At 38.5% G+C, this 19,989-nt stretch overlaps 1 long non-coding RNA gene across 1 annotated transcript in view; it reads right to left on the bottom strand.

The window, feature by feature from the left end:
• LOC107185057 overlaps positions 1-19,989 on the bottom strand; it is a 245,330-nt gene that overhangs the window by 109,340 nt on the left and 116,001 nt on the right. Inside the window, exon 3 of the long non-coding RNA XR_001515973.1 lies at positions 11,129-11,189. This is a non-coding gene — a long non-coding RNA (uncharacterized LOC107185057). The remainder of the gene's footprint in view (positions 1-11,128; positions 11,190-19,989) is intronic.

Genomic DNA, 19,989 nt, shown 5'->3' with positions numbered 1-19,989 from the left:
GTGCCTGTGCGAATTGGAGATGTTTTATCTTGGTAACTGCAGACCGCAAAGGTGTTCGAACAGGCCTTCGGTTTCCATATCCCATAAGATGCAGTGTATGGCTAATTTGCCTACAAACGTCAGGTGGTCATAATAATCTGGCTACTCAGTGTGTGTGTATATATATCCCACGTTCAAAGGCTGTTAAATCACGTTGTTTACCCATATCTTCAGAAAAAAATCACTCCTACTGTCGTGGTAAACAACCTGCTTCCCTATTTATAATGGTCTGGCCCTCTGGCAACTTCAGCGTGAAATTATAGCTAATTTGCCTTCAAATGTCAGGTGGTCATAACAATCTGGCCACTCAGTGTATATATAAGTATATATACATTTATATACATTTTTTGTATTGCTTCCCCTTTCCCACCTCCTCTTAAAATAATTCCTCAAATTTTACAGGGAGAAAAAAAAGACACACACACATGGTTTCCTCCGTTATTGTCTTCTAACAGGTAACAAGCCTTTGGGTGCATAAGTAACACGCCCAGTACTCAGCATCGCACATTTTATTATCATGAGGAGGAAACTTTAAATGTCACCATTCTTCAGAGAGACAGCAGTCTTCCAAGTGCTACACCGCACAATGTTGGAGGTGGAAAAAAAACTAAGGTTTGGTCTGTTAACTTAAAACTAAAAAGGTCTTACAAAGTAAGAGGCAAACAAGTGTTTATTTGAGATCAATGGGAATAGCTACTTGAGAATCATTAATTCAGGCAGAAGCCCAGATAATGTTTCAATTAGGAGACAAAAGCAATAGGTACTTATGAGAAAAAGGAGGAGAATATTTCCATCAGTAGACGGAAAGCATTTTTTATTGGTGAAGAAAACAACATGTTAATTCTTAACAGTCTTTTTAATTTTCAGTCCAGTAGTCATCAGTCCAGTAGTGATAATATCTGCTGTCTTGTTACCTTTGCAAACAGATGTTTGGGACACAGGTTGCCTGAGTCCCAGTCCAAAGGTTATTGTTTTAACATTCCCAAGGTTTGAGGCATAAAACGTCGGGCAAGGCAGTTCCTCTGTCATGGCAGCTCTGGCTGCATTTTAAACTGGCCCCATATATAATATTTACTGGCCAATTCCGAAGTCCACATCCTTGTTCATCCTGCCTTCCAGTTAATTATCAAATATGTTCCAGTCTCCTTTCCACCTTCCATCTACCGACTTCTGAAAGTACGGTTCTCAGGGCAGGTATCAGGTCATACCTGTGCTTTGATACAGTGACTGGAAAGAATACTGTGAGTCCAAGTTCCAAGTTTATAATCAGGCTACTCTTCAGCTTTGCATAGAGTACCTGCTTCTCCCTTTGGGTTAGGTTTCTGGTGACCTAAAGATCTGGATAGCCAATGAACAGGGTGCTAGAAGGAAGCGTGTGATATACCCGGTCATACACAGGGTCTCCAGACTTAGTGGCCCTATACCAGTAATTCTAAATTTGTTGTTTAAAGTCATTTACTCAAATAGGACGTTCATCCTGAGTTTCTGCAGTGGAATCCCTTCCATTGCTACATTGGAAAATTATCAAATTCCAGGGTGGCACACGCTGTAGAATTATGGGGATTTTCCCTTCATAGTTTTGCTTCTAAAACCCATAAGCAAACGTGGCTTGGTGGAGACAGAAGTGTTAGCAAGGGAAAGCAAGGAGCACTCCAGTGGTGCAGGCTCCAGGTGAATGGATTGCTCTGATTTTCTGAAAGTTTGTTCAGTGACATTTTCAGGTTTGTAGTCCCCATGTACTGCGATGTTCTTGAAGGCTCTCACCAGGTGTTTTTCAACGAGGCACTAAACTTCCCCTTGTCTGTTGCAAGAGGAAACCTTCAGGTAGGTTTAATGCAGAAGATTAAGACTGCATTAAGATTAAGTCTGAAATGTTCTGCTACCAATTAGCCCTCTAGTATTTCTGTAAGCCTTGAATTTTTGATGCGATCAATGACACCAGTGGAGCCATCTTCTGTGGAGTGGTTATTAAAGATATAAAAATCAATACAAAGATGATACTTGGAAATCTATAGCACAAGATAATGAATCACCATGAGAGCCGACAAAGGAGAATGTCAGCAAACCAAACAGAAGTTTTATGCATAACAAAGTATTTCTTAACAGTAGAATTTAAGCTAAATTTTGCATGAGACAGAAGTCTTCAGGCTACACTTATGATGCATTTGCATGACAAGGTTTAAATAATAGGAAGAGACAAGCCCAGCCTGGCAAAGGGCTCTTATTGCACGTGGGAGGGAAGCAGAAAAATGAGGAGATTGAGAATTGAGATGTTCATGACTGAGCCAATAATGGCATGATTTAACTTTAACTAATGACAAAATAGCATCAAAACTTTCTCTGTCAGTCATCCTCATTCAATTTCTTTTAAATGAAACATTATTTGCCTGCACGTTAAGTCCTAAGTACTGATTGTTATTGGAACTGTGTACTGAAGCTTCACAGAGTAGTCAAAATTTAATTTGACCTGGGGATTGATTTTATTTCCTTCAAAGAGAGATTTTTTTTTTCTTCCAAAATTGAGCTAGTGCATGACTTTGCAAGTTCATTTTGGTTTCCTCCTTGACACAATTGTAAGTGACAGGAGAATGTTTATATGTTTTGTCCTGAAGGGACATCACAATTTAGCTCATGATGCCACCCACAGCTGGGAAGTTGTTCTTTGGTCTTAGAGATATGGATTCCCTATGATTTCATATCATTTGCTGCCAGAAAAAAAAGCAAAAATCAGCACGCCTCCCACAATCACCAGTCCACTAATCCACTGCAACTTTAATAGATATAGAGTTTTATGCCTGAGATTTCCCAATTTACAACTGCATAAATAAAGTTTTACAGCCAGGGATTAGGTGAGGGTGTGTTTTTGTGTATGCTGGGTGGTGCAGAAATCATAAATATTTCTATTTCCTCCTATCCCTAAGCATATCTATGAGTCCCTCCTTGGAACTCTTAAGTGGCAGCCTCTATAGGGGCACATGCTCATAATCACTGCGCATCAAGTTCTTAACATCAAAGTCTGGCTCTTCATTAATCAGTAAACTTAACTGATTTACAGAAAGGTCTGTTATTCTTAGAGGTTTTTGTTAATCTACTTCTCATCCTGGTGCCAACACAGTTTCCAGAAAATGAAACAATGACTGGTTTATGCCATTGCATATTAAGCTAGGTTTTCTGTGTTTTCATTGCATGTTTCAAAGGTTGACTTAATCAGCTGTGAGTTGTTATGGAGCAAGTCAGGGGTGGAATTCCCACAGATTTTTTTTTTTTTCTCTCCCAAGGTCTCATATAACAATGAGAGAGCTGGGCACACCTTGTGTAGTTTTAACAAGTCTTTGCAGTTTTGACTTAATTTGTTTCCCTCCCTTTTACCCCCTGAGGCTCCCAAAGCAAATGAACCGTTCAGTAGCATAAAACAAGGGGAATTACTTTAGACTTCAATAAAACACAGGCCTCTGGCTGCAGTATCTGCCCTGATGCAGACCGTCTGCAGTTTAAAATGTGGCTGTGTCTTGATTGCCCTGACACCTCACGACTGTCCTCTTGAACCCCCATTGCCTGGGGAACCTCAACACTTGCAGCTGTTCAGTTCGCAGGTTCGTCCTCCGTGGTGCTAATACTTCAGCTCCTTTGTCTTGGTCCTTAAGATTTACACTACAAATGCAACAGCTCTACACTCAGGGTTTAACTTGGTTAGTCTCTGATATCTCTGTTAGTTCATGTGTGAGAAATGAAATTCTCATAAGCAAGGGGTTCATAGGTAGCATTTAAGGAAATATATGTTTGTGGAAGAAAAGGGTTTTGCATTTCTTCCAACCTATGAAAATCTTTAGCCTTCAGAAGTTGGTCATCTTATTTGCTTGGGGATGGGTTTTGATGCCTTGAAGAATATTCTTTATTCACTTACAAATAGCTAACGATGATAGGCTATGTGCTGGGTGCCGAGAATACACTTGGTATCAAGGGAATTGTGGGAAAGGTGTTCAGTAAGACCGGGAAGCTATTTCCCCTATGAGGTTACAGTTTAATACTTTTTTTTTTTGATGAAAAGTTAGTTAGTATCTTTAAAAGTTTGGTTAGCAAACAAAACTGAACTGGATAAATGTCTAAATTCAGGTGGAATAATCAACCATGCTTTTAATAGGTGGAAGAAATGAGACGCAATTATCTAAGAGCAAAGTCCTTCCTAATAGACTGAATGATAAACTTGGACCCCCACACTGGTCAGGTGAGTCACAGAGAGAAAGTTAAGTTCTCAGACACTGCATGTTCACCAGATGAGTTCTTGATAAAATGAACTGGGAGGATATAAAGGCTAGATCTCTAAAGGTGCAAGTTGAGTAAGAATAGTTCTTCTTCCACACAGTTAAGATGGGCCCACAAACAGGAGAAAAACCCACGAAGGGCATTTACATTACATGAACATAAAATCATGTTTAGATCTATAATTTAATTAAAAAATCAAGAAGAGGGATGTATTATTTCGTAATACCATGTTTTTATAATCTAATATTGATGTATTTTTCTAGCTTCTATAAAATAAAACAGAGTGGTTTTAATTTACAGGCAATTAACACATGATGGAAGTAAAGAGGAGAATTACCCAGGAGTTGAACACAGACCATACAGGAGTTAAATCTTTGTAAACAAGCCCAGGAATAGGAATATTTCCAGACATCTGCGAGTCAATGCTTTGCCAAATCTGTTAATGGTCAACCCTCCTGTTGGCCACTTGGCTCTTATGAATCCAGAAAACTGGGTGAATCTAAATCTTAGAGGGCCTTATTTTAGGAAAAGCAAAGCCAAACAAAAATACATTAAGGCAGGAAAAGTTTTACTATATGTGTTTAAAACAAACAAACAAAAAAGACTGGAAAGAAATATAACAAAATGTTAGCAATGCTTTCTCAAGGTATTGGCATAAACAATGGCTTTTACTTTCTGGTTTGTTTGATATTTATAAATTTTCTACAATAGCGTTTCTACTTTAACCAGAAAAAAAAAATCAATAAAAAGTACAATCTCATGGTTGAAACGTCTGTTATGTACAAAATGAATACGTTTTACCACTGGTAATGCCTTTGGCTAGAAAGGAAAGATGATTTCCATAGAAGGATTACAATGTTTCATATTTAATTAATTAGAAAAGCTTCGGGCAAAATCAGAACTACAGATTCTGGAAGCTGAATAGTGTGAAGATTTGATAGACACAAGGTAGAAAAGGTAAGATCAATGTAACAATCTTCAAGACAGTGAGAATAGTCTGTTACAGAGTATGCAAGAACATAAAGAATGTGAAAACAAGGCAAAGCGAACCTTATATGAAAGTGAATAGTAAATAAGAGATTAGGAAGTAAACTGTCCTTGAATCTAAAAGTAAAGGGCCATGACAGGATTCTGCATTTTGAATGTCAAAATTAAGAAACTCCATTGGGAAATATGTCTATGGAATAAGCAAAACCTTAGAGTAAGATAAATTTCTACTTTAGGAGGGCTCTAAGTCATTAGCCTTGGGTCGGTTTTATTAAGACTATAGCTTTCCTCTTACTTCCAAGAAAAAGCACGTATAATGTTTTTACTCTTCATAATTCACTTACTTAGTCAAATATTCATTGATTTTTCTGAATCTGTAGCCCATCTGCTTGCAAAACATTCACTGACTACATGGGACTAAATAATAAGTATTGGTTGATGTTAATGCACATACATGCCATAAAACTGTCAGCTCAGTCATCTTTCTGGTATACCTGAGCATATAAGCAAAGTATCATGTGACAGTGGAGGCAGCACTGTCTGAAAGGTAGTGTACACAATAGAAAGAAAGATAGTGTGCTTTGCAAGGTAAGATCTTTGGCCTCAGAAAAACGTGGGTTCAAATCCTAGCTCTGCCATTTGCTACTTGTTAAATGTGATTATATTAAAATTTTGAGCCTCGTTTGTTTATCTTTAAACTGGGGACAATACCTTCTTCCTAATACAAATTTTGTAAAAATTAAATGAGGTATACATACATTAGAATATATAACAATGCCAGGTACACAATGAACTCTTAATAAGTGGTAACTATAATTGTTATTGCCATGACTATACTCTCAGTGTGTCAACAGGATGCAACTTAGAGTTTTAAGAACAATATCTAATTTGAGTTTTCTTTGTGCGAGTCAAGTTTTGGATTATTAATATGAGAATGATCGCATTTTTTCCTCAGATGGGAAATGGTTAATTCATAGAAGAGGTATAAAATGGATTCATCTATATTCTCAAATCTTTCTCTGTCAAGGTCAATGGTACTAGTTTTCTCTCCCCCAAGTGGTTCCATTTGGGACTGGTCAGAAACCCAGAGAAAACTGATGGCCCAACAGGAGAGCTAAGGAGACTGAGTCCTCAGTGAGAGAATGCTTATGCTTGCTGAGCCTCTGAGAGTTTGGGTTTCTATTTCAGATACATGGGTTAGTCAGTGAGCTTTATACCTAAACCCAACATTTGGGTCTTATTTCAGCAACAATCTCTGTAGCGAAGGAGAACTACACTGTGGGAACCACACCAGAGACACTTGATAGTCAAGGCCAATTAAGCACAGAGGCCTTGTCAATACACCGAATGTCCAAGGCCACTCTGCACCTAGGCTAAGATACCATAAACAAGTGCAAGGACAAAGTACAACAATCCCACGGTGTACTGCACAAGCATGCCCTTCTGTAGCCAAAATATGATTGATGTAACAGTTGGCAGGAAGCCTTCTTTGTCTCTGAAATAATAGACAAGTTAGACACCAGCCAGTGTGCTGGGCAGAGGAGTGTGCTGGAGAGAAGGGACTAGGCTAGAGAGTTCAGATGGAGCTGAGAGCTGGTACTGCCACAATGTAAGGCTAAGAGCTCATAGAGAGCTCAGATATAGTTACCATGTTAACCAGCCAGTGTGCTGGGAAGAAGAGTGTGCTGGAGAAGCTGAAATAGGCACAGAGGATGTAACTACCAGACTGGAGACATGGGAGACAGGAGAAGCTACTGAGGAAGAGATCTCAGGTGCTGCTACTATGTGGGGCGGTGAGTTTAGGGGGCAGCATGTGGCTGCTCAGATAATAACTGTGGGTACACAGATTTATACTACTGTGGGAAAAACATGTACTTACCAGCTGGTGTCCAGCTACCTGCCTGAATAGGACTGCTGTGAAGGACTGTTTTGTCTGATGGCTAAATGGTCACTGGCTTTTGTAATAAAGACTCATTCTTATACACACACAACTTCTCATGGCTTCTCCGTCTAAGATCTGGCATCCTAGGAGATGCAGCCCCAGGCGGAGGGGCTTGAACCTGACACCTGCAACTAATGAGCAGAGGATAAAGGAGGAACTTGGACTAAGAAGATAAAGGAGGAACTTGGACTAAGCTCCCAACAGTTAGCGTAGTGAATAGGGTTTGAGAAGGAACCTACTCTGGTGTAGCTGGAAAAAATTTAGAAGGATATATGGACTCACAGCAACTCAGAGCAGCAGTGCTGAGCAGGGCGCTGGCTGTCTCTGACACACACCCATCCTGTAATCTTCACAGTTGCAATCTGAGGGGAGAACCTTGTACTACAGTTGAGTTTAGGATTTTGGTGGGATAACTATTTGCCCTTTCATTGGGCACGGAAGAGTGAATGACATGTTTGCTGGGATTTTCCTAGCTTTCACGGTGAAACTCCAGCCCTTTCCACTACCCCTTTGCTTTGCTTTCACTAGTCAAACAGCTCGTTACATAGACCCCAGATAATACAGGACAACTGGTTATTTTTCACAGAGAAGCTTTATATATCCCAAACTCTATTCATTCTTAAAACACAGCTTGGATCCCACCTCTTCCATTAGCACTTCTACAAAATACTGAGATGAGTGCCCTTGCTGGTTTAGCTCAGTGGATAGAGTATTGGCCTATGGACTGAAGGGTCCTGGTCAAGGGCACCTACGTCAGTTGTAGGATCCTCCCTAGAAGAGAGCAAGGGCCACACTTTATATTCTTTATATACAACTTTGTTGTGGAGCAGTTTTGGACATATTATTGACTCCCAATAAAATTAGTTAAATGACTTTTTTTATTTTTTGTAATCCTCCCCCGAGGATGTGTTTTTCATTGATTCTAGAGAGAGAGGAAGAGAGAGGGAGAGAGAGAAGCATCCATGTGAGAGGGGAGCATAGATAAAGGTTGTCTCTTGCATGTGTCTCAACTAGGGATTGAACCTGCAGCCTGGGCACGTGCCCTGACTGGGAATCCAACCCATGACCCTTTCATGCACAGGATGACTCTCTAACCATCAAGCCACACTGGCTAGGGTTAAGTGACTTTTTTTTAAAGGTCTCCAAACAACTAGTTGGTGAGACTAAAAAGTCTATTTCATTTGTACTTTTTTTTGTAATTTTAAAGTTTCAAGTGATGACAAAGAGGATCCATTGTAAACAAATCCTTCCATTCTTGAAATGATGGGGTCAGTGGGGCGAGAGGAGCGGGCAGACAGGTGTCAGAAAAGATTGACGGCAGAGTGTGGATTTTGTGCATGCTAGAACGTGTGCTGGAAGTGTTTCCTAAAAAATCAGCCTTCATTTTTGAGGCTCCTTTGTTTCTTCAGATGGATGCTAATTGCTCAAGATCACTCAGAAAGTTCAGATGCAGATTTGGGACTAGAACCCAGAAATGCTGTCCTAGCCATGTATTTATAACAGTGACACGTTTCCTGTTACAGGAATAGGCAGTATTCATTCATGTTGCTTACATTGCCATAGCAATCAAAATTTATTTATAGCATAAAAACCCTAGAAAAGTTATGCTGAACTATTTTAACATAAAACAATTTTAAATTGCTGAAGTATTACACTAAAACATTGTCTTAATAGCTCACATTATCCTTTCTACCATAAATATTACTTGTCTTGCTTTCAATATTATAGTGGTGTGTTACTCAAGATTACATTTGTTAAGATAATAATATTGGTGTTATTATCATTCAAGATTGTACTAATTGAGATATGGTATGTTTACTGGGTTATATTTTAAAAATAGAAAAAGAAAGAAATTTGGGGAAGAATTAATGTGGGAAATGGTATCTCTTATTTTTATAAATAATTTTCTCTTCTAATAAAAAACAATTATTCATACCCAGTCTTCAGAAGATACATCTTTTATTTTTTCTTCGCCAAATTTTGCTGCTTTAAACGTGTTTAACACTGAGTGTTTGATAGTATGGTTAATTAAAAAATATTCTAACTCCAGTTTAGGTCTTCTTATTCAAATTAATAGTCTTTGAATGGCTTAGCATATGACTGGTTTAAACCTTATAATACATTTTCTGCATTTGGGTTATTAAAATAAAAATATAGCCATCATCAGTGATAGTATTTGCAACAAATATCCAAACAAAATTAAACAAACTATATCACTACAGGTGTTAAAAGATTACTTTCACCTATTTTTATCTTAAAAATTAACATAGGAAATAGAATAGTGACAACTTGCATTTTGGAGCTGAGAAAACCAAATCAGAGAGCAGTCATTGACTGCTTTTGGATTGAACCCAGGTGTTGCAGGATTCTGTAAAACTTCATACATTAGTGTCATTTTCTTTTCTCTGATCTGTTACCTTTAGTCCTGACAGACAACTGGGGGATGGGAGGGGGGATAGATTGGAGAAACATGCTTTTGCTAATGTGGCAGGTGGGGGTCGGGGAGAGACGACATGATCTGACCAATGAACACCACGGTTTTGCTTCTGAAAAGTGGAGGAGGGCTGTGAATGGAAACATGGAGTATTGGCAGGTCTACTGGAGGGATGAAGTCCTTCTCTCTCCATACTGAGGCTTATTACGTTCTAATGGTAATCATAGTCATCCGGTTGTGATTTGGAAGCCCGGTGCCTTCATTCCCTTGAAAGGCTTTCTGTTTTGTAGGTTTCTTGTTATGCTGCTTCCTGAAACTCTATGCCAATTGATGTTTGCATGTTTCTGAAATGGCAAGCGCCTTCTAATTGCCTCTCCCACTACACTGTGCTCCGGGCTGGCAGGCGCCCTGCATGCGGGTCACTTTCCCGTCACACCACCTAGGGCTTGCCAGGGGTCCGTTCAAAGGGCAAGGTGATGCCAATTATTTTCCTTCCTGGCATTTACATGAAAGGTATAATATATGTCCTTTGGGAGGGAGGCTGCTAAAAGGGAATTGGGAGTTTGGTTCCCCTAGTAATTCCCACAACCACAGAGTTCCTGGATGAAAGGAGAAATGAAAAACTCAAACAATGTGAGGAGGTAGAATAGAAGTGCTTAAGTTAATCAGTAAATTTAGGTGCCAGGCGATATTTCAAGTGCTTTACCTCTACTCATTTGTTTCTATGATGCCACAGTTCTAAGTAGTGGGTACTGTTATTTCCCCCACTTTGTAGATGAGAAAACTGAAGCCCATGGTGTAGCAACTAGTAAACGGCAGAACCGCAATTTGAATTTAGGCTGGCTTTGAATCTTGGTGATTAATCATTTTGCTATCATCCACCTTAATGTAGAATCCATAGTTTCAGGAATATGCAGCTATTTAACAAGCAGAAAAGCAAATGATGACCATGATTCAAGAAAGAGAAAAACAGTGAGGCCATGCTCTATAAATCCCTTCATCCCATACTTCCTCATCAGACACCACCTGTAGCACAGTAGCTTCCTTGGGCTGTTTTGTATCTCTTCCTACATCTGCAGATAAAATACATCTAATCATTGCAGGCTTCCTGTACAAAAATGACGGCTCTAACTGCTCTCCACTTGACAATGTGATTGGCGATGTCCTGACATACTTCAGGGCAGGAGCCTCCACGGATCACATGAACACTTTTGTAAGAAATCTAGGTAAACTTATGCAATATACAACAGATAACCTGCCGCCGAAGAGAGCGAACCCACAGACATAGTTTGTCCTTCCCTCAGCACTATCCAGAATCATGATCTTATCCTCTACTCCTGAAAGGTTATCCAGTATCATAACTCAGAAAGTCATCAATAGATAAAGGACAACACAGTTGCACCAGGCTGGAATTCATACTATAACTGAATCCATTACGCCTTATTTTGAAATTAATCATTTACCTTAGCATCTATGTAGGCTCCATACTCTTCAGCATTAGTTGTGATGTTTAGAGTAAGTGGTCTTCGATCTGGAGAAGGAAGACAAACAAACCCACAGTTCAAAGTCAGCATGAAAGTAATAGCAATAGTTTGCAGGTGCATTTTCACATGCGTGTTAACTATCGTTTTGAGTCGGATTCCAATTGTAGAGGCATTTACCAGTTTGGAGGTTCGGATGAGACGGAATATCAGTGTTTGTGCCCCTGTGCTTTAAGTATCAGCTCGGACAAATAGGTGAGCGGGTCTAAAAGGATTCCTGGAACTGAACAGTGAATGTAACTGAACTCAGGAGGGAGGGGCAGGCTGCTGCTGGGGAAAAGGGTTACTAAAAAGATCAATTGCACTCTTATCTTGTTAGTCATTAGATAGCCCATTGATGCCACCTGCTTACTTCAAATGTAAGAGCACCGGCCAGTCCTTGGAAAGCTGCCACCCACCGTCGCTTCGGAACCCCCTTTCTTTCTGCTCCAGCGATGGGAAGGAAAAGGCCAGACTCTGACCCTTAGAAGCGAAGCATCTGTTCCTCTGGTAAATGCAGATGTGAGGGCAAATCAGAAGGCAAGCCTTTCCCGGGGGAGGAGGGAGGGTGCGTTCGAGGAATATACCAGAATAAGAGGAGTTGGTCAAGTTAATATTAATGTGAACTCCTGAGACATTTCAAATGTAAAAAGTGAAATGGCTCAGAATCTCAGAATATTTTCTTTCTTTTCAGGTAATCATCTGTCTCCGATCTGAAGTGGCCATATATTAAAGATGCACAGATTATTACAAATGTTTTGTTTGCATTAATGGCCTTTGAGAACCTCTCTTTTTCAGTTGTCAACTTTTCTTTCCCCAGAGCATTAAAAAATGGTTTACCTGTCTTATTATAATATCAGTTGCCAACGATTAAAAGTTCAAAAGAATTATTATGTATTTTCTAAAGTAAAGTGACTGAGTGCTCACCAGTGGTAGACAGGAAGAAATGTTATTTATTATTTTTTTAATAATGGTAATCGGATCTTTGTCCTCAGATGCTATTATCTACTTCTCTCTGCTTCTGCAAACTCCTGCTGTCAATGGGCCTCGCAACTTTTTTCTCACCCCCTAATATTAACCTCAGCCAGGCTGGTGATGGGAGGACTCCAGATCATCCCACTTTGTTGCATATAAGTAATTATTTCTCTTTGAATAAAATTAGCATAGTTAATTTACATTGTTTATTTTTGGTGGTATGCATATTTATTATTTATTGATTATAACTATTCAAGCAGTTATTATTTATTTTATTACCAAGGAATAGCTTTCTCTCTATGTTGAACATTCCCATTCCAGTGAAAAACATTCTGCAAGCAGTAAAATGCTAATTTAGGAGAGGAATGGAGAAATGTAGAAGATAGTTAATATTTGTCCAAGCAGTGAGATCATAAAGCTAACTCGTAACCTGTTAACAACTAATTACTGCTCTCTCATTGGCTCATTTTTGTCTCTGAAATTCAAAGTATTGCGTGTACATTCTGAATACTTAAAACTCATTCCTACCTAAGCAGAAAGTCCATGGACAGATTTTCCATCAAGTGAGTCTTACAACTGTAAGGGAAAATCAATCATTAGCTATACTAATAAAAGGGTAATATGCTAATTAGAGCAGACATATTCCGGATGACTTTCTGGACATCCTTCCGGACCAAGCCATGGTGGTGGGGCTGAGGCAGAGGAGGTTAGGGGCGATCAGGCTGGCAAGGGAGAGCAGTTAGGGGGATCAGAAATGTGTTGTATTTTCTCCAGATTCTTGCCAACACATTATTTTTTGTCTATTTGACAAATATCATTCTGATAGGCATGAGGTAGTATCTCATAGTGATTTTAATAAGTATTTTCTAGATAATTAGTTGAGCATGTTTTCATGTGCCTTTTAGAGAAAGAGTATTCTTAAACTATAATTCCGGGGGGGGGGGGAATCTATGAAATGCAAGAAAAAATAAGTTCCGAATAATAGAAAAGTAACATTTTTATCATCAAGTTGAAAAAGAATAAAGTATAATTATGAGTATATACCAAGGAAAGAGAGTACATAATTCAATGTGAAAACACACACCAAAACTGAAGAATTAAAAGAAACCAGTTTGGAGAAAAACTACATCCAGTGACATCTCATCTAGAGAAAAGAGAAGTGAAATAAATTTAAGTAAAATAGAGGTTCATTCCAGTATCATCTTGTTATTCTTTACATCTCAAAGAGAAATATTTGTTTTGAAAAGTTTTAAGAAAACTTCACAGCCTTAATATTTTAATTATTTAAAAATTCACTTTATTCTCCCTGACTAGTATCCTCATGCCCCGACGATGATGATGATCAACTCCTAACTAACTGTACCTTCTGTTTTAGGAGCCTTGTAAAACTGATAAGGAAAGATTAGCAATTTTGCTTTCCTGCATGCTATAGCCTGAGGAAGCTTTTGAAATCACAACTAATATCGTCACTTCCCCAATTAAAACAACAACCCTGAATGTTCTGAGTGGAATGAGCTTTCACAAATTACCTCCTAATTTGGAGCCTCATATTCCAGAATGGAAACGTAGACAATCAATTGGGAAGGGCTAATGATGTTTGGGCAGGGGAGTGAATGAGCCAGAAATCCAATTGAAGTAGATGAAATGTATATACTATAGATCAGAGCAGGACAGAAAGTGGATCTATTCAATAATAATTTTAGCAATATTTAAAATTTAATAGTACTATTTTAAAGTAACATACTATGTTAATATTATAGTATACTTATTTTACAATAATTCATAATAATAATAGTACTAAATTTAACAGTAAATAGTCTTTTTTAGGACTATTAGATATGGAGGATACAGACGTAAACTAGTTGGTCAAGGTCTGGGCTTTCACAGACAGAATGCAGACATAAAACAGAGAGCAGAGAGAGAGAGAGAGAGAGAGAAGTGTGTTCTGAAAATGTCTAATTCTAGAAGAATGTTTCTTGTTACGTTAAACTGAGTCTAAAGCTGTGAAGACTGTATAGTAGGCTATTGTTATAGTCCAGACAAGAAACAGATTAATGAGAACCTAGGCTTGGGTGGGAGCAGTGGGAATTAAAAGGAAGAAAAAGATGCAAGAGGTATTTCAGAGACAATCAATAGAAATTGGCAACTGCTGAGATATGCAGTAAAGGGAGGAAAGAGACATGGATTACAAAATTGGAGCCTCATTGAAACTGGGATGCTATTAACAGAAATACAGATGTCAAAAAACAAACTGGTTTGATGGGGTAATGCTGAATTTGGGTGTGGTACCTTGTGTTTGATGTGTCAAAAAGTCAGAGTTGACAGTAAGTAGCTGGAAGTGTAGGTTATAAATTAGGGAGAAACTCGAGCTAGGATTCGGGTATCCTTTTGATGGACAGGTAAGAGAAAATGAGTCCTGGGAGAAGTGGGTGCTCTGAAAAATGACATCATTAGGGGAAAGCACAACTAGAGTTAAGGCGTTTAGGAATAATAGCAGTTAAATACTGTTTCCTACGGGATCCACACTCAACTTTACAGGGGTTAACTTCATTTCCACAACAACTCCCAGGGAGTAGATTGTGTTATGAACCCTGCTTTATAAATTAAGAAATGGAGGCACAGAGAGATTGCTACATCCATACAGCTCATAAGCAGTAGAGTCAGGATGCCAACGTAGAGAACTTAGCCTCAGATCCTCTGTCCTTAACTGCAATGCTGTCAGAGGTCTTAGGCAGAGTGAGTGGTTTTGAAAAAGAGGCTTGCTCTTATTAAACGAGAAATCCTGCAGATTAGCAAAGCAGACATTCAAAGGCATAAGGCTGAACTCGAGAGTGAGAGCAACATGTATGAGCAACATAGGTGAAAGAGTGGGTTTTGATATTAAGCAAATGGCCACTTATAAAATCATTTTGTTACACTTTTTTGACAAGTATTAGGAAGGAAAGTTCAGGATTCGATGGGAGCCTATATTAAGGGTCCAAACGGTTACGTAGGAGGTGTAGGGGGTGGCTCTGAGGGGAGTCTGCCTTGAGAAGGTGACATTTCCACGGAGGCCTACATCATGGGAGGAGTTAGCAGGACAAAGAGGGAAGAGAAGGGCACGCTGGATTTGAGGGCCCTTAGGCAGGAGGAACTTGCAAGATTCTAGGAGTAAAGAAATCTGGGGCAAAGATAAGGGGAAAAGGGCTTACGGATTTTGGACATTATCCAAAGAGTAATGGGAAGATATGAAAGGGATTAAGTCAGAGCGAGTGCCAAAATGAAGGCTGAGAGTTTAAGTAAACTGTCCAAGATCATACAGCGACTAATTCACGGAGCCAAAAGGAAACCCAGGTCATCCCAGCGCCAAGGTCCCTTCTCTCACAAACTAAATTATTGTCCAGGACCGGGTTGCAAAATGTGTAACAACCAGCTCTCTGGGGAAAAGGCAATGATTTGTAGCATTTGCTGATATCAGTGGTGTTTACTAATATTGCTGATTTCTAGCTACTGATATGAAGTTACCGGATGCAGAGTTGGGAGGACTCACTCTATGTCACACCATGATGTGGGATTTCTAATATTCAGATACAATAGGTGAAAGTATCCTCAGGAACATGGGACATAATGCAGTGCATAGCTATAATTAGAATGTGATAAGTTCTATGTATTTATTACTTTTGCTTTTAATATATTGTATTCATTCACAATATTTAATAGTATTATCTCCTGAGTAGGTACCAGCTGGCACCAGCACACCATGGTTACCACCTCAAAGATTCATTTCTTAAGATGGTCCCAGGAATCTTAGATAAAAGCTCAGTTATGTCTTTGCACTTGTTATGTGGATCATCAGAGCATATTTAGTGAGAATAGTGTGTGTTTTGTTTGTTTTGTTTATTCCACAAGCAGGCCAAGAGCAGTGAGGCAGGGGTGAGGGGGTGGGGGTGGGCGGTAAGGGCGCAGGCAGAGTGAGGCAATGTTCCCCTTGGGAAACCAGGTGACCAAGAGTGAACATTTCCGGCTGACTCCTCACCATTGCTTTCGGACAGAGGAGCGAGTTTCTGATTTCAAATACCAAATACAATCTTATAACTATGGAATTGGATCTAAACTTACACTCTCTGTAATTCATCATCATTCAGTTCTATTATTGTCATGCAACCTCCTCTTAAGAAAACTATTGGGCCCTAAAATAAAATGCTCAGAAACATGCAAATGAAAATAGCTTAAAACCTCAGACTTCGGCAGTGGTGCTTGAGTTGCTGTGGCCTCAGAAAGGACAATCATAATATTTTTCTGGCTGTCTTGTCTTGATTTATAATTTGAATCCCCATAAATGATCATCGAGAGGACAATTATCAAAGAAATGGAAAGGGCAATTATCACTAAATTGAAAACATATCACACATTCAACAGGATGAATGACAGAACTAAAAAGAGATTTGTGGATCTTGTAACTGTTCCAGGAGAAGTTAATGGGAGCAACTTCACCTCCCCACCTCCTCCAATTAACCAGATGACTTTGGTTTATTTTCCTTTTTTTTTTGTCCTTAGATGATAACACAACCACTCTTAATCTACTTTGCCTGAATACTGACACTATTTCAGATATGTAAATTTATGAGACTAAACCAGTTGCTGTTTGCCTAGTGTTAAAAAGAGCTTTATTTTATTTTATTTTTTTTGTAAAAAAAAAGTTGAGAAATATTAGTTCTCTTGTTTGCACATTTGTGATTTCAGGGGACTGTCTACACACCTGTCTCATCTGTTCTTAACCCTTGCAATGAATCTTTTTAAGTGAGTGAACATGGTATTTTCGTTCATGAAGTTAAATAATAGACTGGACATTGAAATTCCCCTAAAGGGCTTTTGTCTTGGTTTGATTAATTGAACAAATTAAAACCTAAAGTATAGCCCCGGCCAGTGTGGCTCAGTTGGTGGAGTGTTATCCCATGCACCCAAAGGGTGGTTTTGGGTTCACAGGCAGCAGGTCAATGTTCCTTTCTCCCTCTCCCTTCCTCTGTCTCTAAAATCAATAAAAACAAAATTTTAAAAATCTAAGCTGGCGCATTTGTTATTATTACTATAAATATGGAAGTAACAGGTAAATGTTTATAAATGCCTTTTGTGGGGAATTCTTAACATTTGTATTTACCATTTTAAGGAGTAGAATTAAACACATTCTCTTGAAGGGGCAAGGTCTGAAAGGAGAAAAAAAAACAAACCCCCAAATATTTTGTTAGTATATCGGTATAGTAAAAATAGCCGTGGCAGGAATGTCAATATCTGCTTATATGAAACCTAAAATAATTGGATCCAATGGATCCTGATAAGGAATAATAAGGGTTTCCCCCTTTCATGTTTAGTGGGGTTCACAGAAAGATAAGTGCTAGCATACTTATCTTTGTGATACATGGATCATGAAGAAACCAAATACGGAACAATGGAAATGCTCAGGTAAATTTAACTTGTATTTATTTCATCTGGCCTCTGCTTTCTTCATTCTGCTCCTGACTGGGCCAATCACCTGCCAGGTTAAACATTAGTCAATCACCTGCCTGGTTAAACATTAACTAATGTATGGTATGTTTACATGAGGATAAAGAACCATAAGGTGACCACAGCCCACTCTTAGTTATGGAGCTCAGACATTATAGTAATGGACAAAAAAGTGAGACAAAATAATTCAAAAGAAAGAAGGAAAGAAAACTAGTATTTACTAATCACCTATTATTTGTCAGGTACATTAAACATTTTAATGTTACCACTGTCTAGTATCAAACCAGTGAGTCCTGTATTTGTGGGTCCTCCTCACCCAAACAGGAACAAATCCATTAACTTTTACCATGTAATGCTGTGATTTCTGCAAGCACATTCTCCTTCATGTTGGAGGCCGGATGTATGCCTGCCATGTGGCAGTTCTGGTGTTTTGTTGCTTGGAGGAAAGAATATATGCAGTGTGTCTGGCTGCCAGTAATATTCCATATTAGTGCTGAATATTTTCCTTTTAAAAACCTATGATTCTCTATTGCATCATCTTTTTCTTTTTTCCTATCTGGTATCTTCCACATGTTCTAGAGAAGTCTTCCTATGTAAGAAATATTCGGCAACTTTGTCAAAAAAGAAAACAGACACAATTTCTGGTTGTGGAAAATGGGAGTTGGATTGGGGTTCTATTCTATAAATGCATGTTTTGAGGAAATAAATCGTTAGATTTATTAATTCAATCTTGGTCAATAAATTAATTTTGAAATACTACTATGCTCTATAAACAAGAGGCAGTTTCCTTTAAACAATCCCTAACGTTCTGAGTTCTCTGAATTTGTTAAACCTCAACAATCACCATCTGTTGATTAAGTGATTTACTTTTGGTCATCCTCACTGAGGGGGTGGTGCTGGGGAAATCTCCTTGAATTCTAGGAAGTTATTCTTTGGATATGATGTTTACTTCCTTTGATGTCATAATTTCTCTTGATAAATTTAAACATTTATTTTTAACATGGTTGTTCAAACTTAATCATATTCTGTTTCAGTTTCTGTGCCAAATACTGGTGAAGTAAAAAGGTCAGTTCATGAATCAATATACTCACATCTTGAATGTTGAGTTAGTAAAAAAGTAAACAAAAGATTATTTTAATATATTTTACTGTGTTTGCAAACATGAGAAGAGATTTTAAATAATAAAAATGGAAAACCCATCTACTCTAATACAAAGTATAAATATAATAGTCACGTTAATAAAGTTTACTTATTAATATTTTGGGGGATTGGTACATTTTTATCAATTATCTAGGTTTTTTTTTCTTTAAAGAGTTTTCACTGATTTTCCATAGAGAGAAGAAAGAGAGGAAGAGAGAGAGAAACATGGATCGGCTGCTTTCCACTTGTCTCTCACCGGGGATGGAGCCCAGAACCCCAGCATGTGCCCTGACCAGGAATGAACTGGCAACCCTTTGGTTCATGGGACAATCTTCAACCAACCGAGCCACAACAGCTGGGAATTATCCAGGTCTTTTATTGAAATCTTTTTCAGCTGTATTTAATGCTCACAGGAATCCCACAAGGTATGCCTTGTTGTCTGATTTTACAGATTTTACAACTCAGAGAAGTTAAAAACTTTCGTGTCCAGAACCAAGCAAACATCAGAGCCAGGGTGAGGACTCAGACCCAGGTGTGTCTGATTCTAAGGCCTGCCAGTAGCAAAATACAATTGTTGTTTTTTATGATCCCAACTATGATCAGCTATTCTGGAGGCAAAGTAGGTCTTATTCGTATATTTTGTGTTTCTTAAAAGAGTTTCAGTTTAAAATTGCCCCGATGAGAGATGATATTGATCCTCATTTTGAATACATTTAAATAAATTAGAATGTCAACCTCTCTGCTCATAATCTTCCCCCCGCCCCAATTGGGTTCCCAATTTCCCCAATCAAAAACTCAAAAATATTTGTTTCTTCTAGTTCTATATTCAATAGGGGTTCCTTTACTTATTCACTCATTAATTTAGCAAGTATTTGTGGCTCTCTCATTATACAGCACACTTTTTTCTAGACCCTGGAAAAATAAGAAGCCATTGTGGTTGTGAAATTTATATTTGGATGGGAGGGAGAGAAAATAACACATACATATGCATATATGCAAACATAATTAAAAAGTAAGGTGAACTAGTGATAAATACAGAGAAGAAAAATAAAATGGGGTAAGGACCTAGAAAATACTATGAATAACAACTTTTATTGAAAATATATTACTACTAGAGGCCCAGTGTACAAATTCATGCACCTTGAACGGAACTGTGGGCCACAAGGCTGCGGAGGGCACAGGGGCAAGTCTCGGCCCATCCTCAGCAC

The sequence above is a fragment of the Myotis davidii genome, unplaced genomic scaffold, assembly GCF_000327345.1.
Source record: "Myotis davidii unplaced genomic scaffold, ASM32734v1 scaffold162, whole genome shotgun sequence".
NCBI classification, from domain to species: Eukaryota; Metazoa; Chordata; class Mammalia; order Chiroptera; family Vespertilionidae; genus Myotis; species Myotis davidii.
Note: the sequence above shows the minus strand (reverse complement) of the source record. Positions and strands in the feature narration are given on the sequence as shown.